Raw genomic sequence first — 5,000 nt, 5'->3', positions numbered from 1 at the left:
TTTGTTCCAGATAAGTGGAGCATAGGAACTAAATGCTGCTTCTCCATGTTTAGTTCTGGTTCTAGGTCTGCAGAGCAGGCTGGAGCCAGAAGACCTGAGTGGTCTGGAGGGTTGATAACATGTATCATATTAAACTGCACTTCCAATTTTCACCACTGTTCGGCGCCAAGTAACCTTTCCTCTAATCACAGTCCTTCCAATCTGGCCTTCTAAGGACGCATCCCATGAATTCGAACAGGGCCATTATGAGGTCTTAGTTTTTGGAGATGGACTTCCGTGCATTTTTTTTTTTTTCCTGTTTAGAGTTAGATTTTTTCAAATCTAACATAAAAGTTGAATAAATAAATTAAAACTAGATTAAATAAATGGAAGAAAGGCCATGAATTATATCAGACTTTATTGTAAAGAACATTTTCTGATCAAAAGTCTTGAATTCATGAGGAAATAAATTTGAACAAAGTGGAAGGTAAATTCATCTTAATTTGACTTTTTTTTTTTCTCTAAAATGATCAAACAATAAATCTTTTGGCATCTGTTGAAAGTCTGTTAAAACCTTTTAGCTGTACATGCTTTAGTCAGTTGGGCATAAAGTATAAAACTTTTATCCAGTGTCCAATCCCAAATATACTTGAACAAGCTGTTGATTCACATGTTTCTTTTTTCATTAACATTTGACGAAGTGTAAGGAATTCAGCTTTAAGCGTAACGCAACGAAAAATGATAAAATCAAGACAAAATAGTAATAAAAAAAGTAAACTTTTGATCTGAGTTTTTTTGTGTTCTTTCACTTCATAGATGTTGTGTAAATAAGAGTGGTAATGTTTACATCCTTAAATATATCCTCTTTTATGGCCTAACCTAAATGTTTTAGATTAGATTAAGAGCTTTTTACATAAGACTAAAATAACCTGAATAAAAATATATATTTGAAACCACAGTTATAATTGGTAATAGGAAAAACTGGATCAAAAACAAGCGGACAGCGGCTGTATAGAAGTTCTCATCTCCTGAGCCTGAGGACTGCTCCACCCTGTGCCCCTTCTGGAGGTTCTGCTAACTCTCATCGCTGCGGAGGAGTTTGGATCCACTCTGTAAGAGAAATGCGACTTACTTTGACTAGGCCACCACAAAAAAAAAAAAAAAAAATTGCTGGTGAGCTCTAGATCATTGTTCTCCAGAACCATGGTGGTCAACTCAGTTTTTATTTCCGTTTATTTCTATAGCGCCAATTCACAACACATGTCATCTTTAGGCACTTTACAGTTCACCTGATCAGTCAGTCAGATTGATTCAAAGTTTTCTATCTAAGGAAAAGCAGCTGATTGCATGGAGTCATTGACCAGAAGGCAATCACTCACACCAAACATACTTACAGCGACAGTGGAGAGGAAAAACTCCCTTTTAACATGAAGAAACCTCCAGCAGAACCAGGTTTAGTGTGAGCGGCCATCTGCCGAGCCGACTAGGGTTCAAGGACACCAGCTCCACAGGCGGCCCCGTCCAGGAAACACACAGCCAGGCAGACGAGCTCACAGCCAGCTCCCATGTCAGAGGACAAAGAGAGCACATACAGTTAGACACAATCAGAGAAACAGGACTACACTGAAAAATAGGCAGAGCTCAAACATCTAAAGGTGTTGACTGAAACAGAACAGCTGATATTTATATAACAGATTCTGCAGAGTGGGAGAATAGAGATAGAATGAAGCAGAATGATGAAAATGGGTCCCTATGTCCTCCAGCAGTCTAAGCCTATAGCAGCATAACTGTAATGATAGCTCAGGATAACCGTCAATGAATGTTAAATCAAAACCGGTTTTCTGCCTGAAACTGCCGTTAGTGTCGCACCTTCCATCTCTGCAGTGATCTTAGGAGTTCCTGTTTTTGATGTATTTGTGGGGTTTTTTATTATCAATTTGATGTTTCAACCTGAAATAACCTCTGATCTGATCTAAATGGTTCTTGAAATAACTATAAATGTTTCCCTGCATGTTCTGCTGCTTTCAGATTGATCCGGATAGAGTGGCTGGTTCTGTTCCCAGCGAGGCCATTTGATGTGACCAACCAACAAGAAGTAGAGCAAATGATCATGCTGGGTGTAAAGCATCAGATGAACACTACATGGATTCCAGTTGTATTCAGAGGCAATGAATGCTAAAGATGCACTTTTAGGACTTTTATTCCTGATAAATATTTCCCTTTTACTTTACAAAATATCCAAATAAAATAAAATGACATAAAAGTTTCTGTCATTAATGTGTGTGTTACAGCATGTGTCCACATGCATGAGCATGCCTATGCTACGGCGTAGCTGTAATCCTTTCACCAGGAAAAGCTGCTTGGCGTGCAGATTAACAGATATTTCAGCCATCTGTTCCTGCAGGAGCTGCAGCTCCTCTGCAGGGTTATTTCTGAGCTTTGTCTCAATGATCCATGAACAGATCCATGCAGAATCATGCAGCACCGACGCAGACTGGCGCAAAATAAAACTAAAAAAACTGTCTTTGTCTCATAGCTGGAACCAGCTGTCCAACTTCAATAAAAAAAAAAAATTCTGAAAGGAGAATTTAAACATGTAGCAACAGGCCTGTTCATTGAAAAATAGGAATAATTTAAATGTGTTTGTCTACTTAGGGCGATTATTGTTTTTTTATCTGCTTTTTCTTTCATCAAAAATTTTATTGACTAAAATCTGTGAGAAGGAAACCGTGAATATTTTAGGGAAACGCTGAAAATACTGCAGACATAGGTTGTCTGAATGTCCGTCCTAACCCCCACAAAATAACCCACAATGCACCTTGAAAAATAGTGAACATCGATGGTCACTAGACAAGCAGATATGTTCTAGAACGCTTTGTGAGAGCTCTCCTTTCAAAGCATCATGGGATTCTTTTTTGGGAACAGAGAACAAAGACAGCAAGAAGCCGGGGAGCGAAAAGTAGTGAACATCTGTCTGAGCGGACTGTTAACTGAGGGCAAAATAAAGTCCACTAAATAGTGATGGAGGGGTCAGGAGTTAGGGCAGGTTATCCAACACACTCTTTATGGTAATAAAAAAAAAAAAAAAAAACTACAAATAGGAACCTGGACTTTTCCATAGGAACTGATTTTCTTAAATAATTTCCCCCAAAACATAGAGTAGTTTCTGTTTTTATTTGCTTTTAGGATTAGATTACATTAGTAAAACAGACACAGACATTTTATTAGTCGTTATGAGAACGTAGATGCAATATAATCCCGCTAGGGGGCACTGTTGTCCATTAATAGAGCTTGTACTGATTTCAATTAAACATTAGTTACAGAGTTTGCTTAGAAGAAATAAGCATTTACAAAAAATCCTGTAAAATATCATAATAATGATAAAAAAAGACAAATGTAATTGAAATGGAATAAGAGTTACCTACAGAATAAAAACTAAAAATAACTTGATATAACACATGTAATAATTTGTAGGATATTGAATATGAGAACGTAAAACAACTATGCGAGTTTGAGTGGCAAAAATTAAGAAAAAAGCAGCAAATAAACGAGTTGATTAAAAGAATAGCTGTGAAAACAGTGAGATACCTATTAAAGTGTTAAAGAGATAAGCATCACCTTAAAGGGAATCTGATATAGTGTAGAGCAGGCTAATTACTAAAATAAATACAGAGGGAATGAAAGGAACATATGAGAAGAAAACCAGAAAATACCAAAAAAGGAAGGAAGTGATGCCCAGACAACCCACAGAACAGAGACAGAGAGGAGGGATAAACACTAAGAAACTGGTTCAGATGGAAACAGGAAGAAAAAAGTCTCAAATAATCAAAGACGAAAAAATGTGGGAAGAAAACGTCATGTTCAGCTTTTTCCTGAGAATTTAAAGGTTTTGGAGCAGTTTTCTCATAAAGTACGGAGAGCAGCAGCTGACTCACAGAAAAAAAAGCTGGAGGCAGAAGAATAAAGGGAAGGGAGGAGTCAAAACAAGAATGGGCCACCACAGAACCAGAACCACATCTGAAACCATGACCTGGTTAAGTCAGTGATTAATTTATCTAAGAACAAACGTCATTTAACAAGAAGAACCGACCCAATTTATCCCTGAACGAGAAAGACGGCATCAATGACCCATTCTGATCCAAAACAAGGAAGGTAATGGTTCTGGGCAAGCACGTGGCGACAGTGGACTTAGGCAATAGGACCCAAAGAGAGCAAATATGAGATCAGATGGGTCAAAAAAACAAAAAACAAAAAAAATACACAAAGTGGCAAGACTTTGGGCCAGAGAATGGTCAGAACCAGAACCTGTAAACACATTTATGGCGCTCAATATGTAGATAATAAACTAAAAAGTTCTGACCCATAAAGCTCTGAAAGGTCCGTTTACTCTGAGCTTATAGAACCGATCCACAACAGGTGCCAAAGCAAACGGATCAGAACCTGCAGCCAGTTCCGTCCAACTGGGGACAGATTAACAGCCATCCTTACATCTGGACATGCATGTGGTCACAGTGGACAGGAAAACCTCCAGCAGAACCAGAACCACATCTGAAACCATGACCTGGTTAAGTCAGTGGTTCATTTATCTAAGAACAAACGTCATTTAACAAGAAGAACCGACCCAATTTATCCCTGAACGAGAAAGACGGCATCACTGACCCATTCTGATCCAAAACACGGAAGCTAATGGTTCTGGGCAAGCATGTGGCGACAGTGGACTTAGGCAATATGACCCAAAGAGAGCAAATATGAGATCAGATGGGTCAAAAAAAAAAAAAAAGCACAAAATGGCAAGACTTTGGGCCAGAGGATGGTCAGAACCAGAACCTGTAAACACATTTATGGCGCTCAATATGTAAATAATAAAGAGTTCTGACCCGTAAATCTCTGAAAGGTCCGTTCACTCTGTGCTTATAGAACCGATCACAACAGGTGCCAAAGCAAACGGATCAGAACCTGCGGCCAGTTCCGTCCAACTGGGGACAGATTAACAGCCATCCTTACATCTGGACATGCATGTG

The sequence above is a fragment of the Cyprinodon tularosa genome, unplaced genomic scaffold (assembly GCF_016077235.1).
Source record: "Cyprinodon tularosa strain WSP-4 unplaced genomic scaffold, ASM1607723v1 ctg309, whole genome shotgun sequence".
Lineage (NCBI taxonomy): Eukaryota > Metazoa > Chordata > Actinopteri > Cyprinodontiformes > Cyprinodontidae > Cyprinodon > Cyprinodon tularosa.
The sequence above is the reverse complement of the archived record's forward strand: the minus strand, read 5'-3'. Positions refer to the sequence as shown.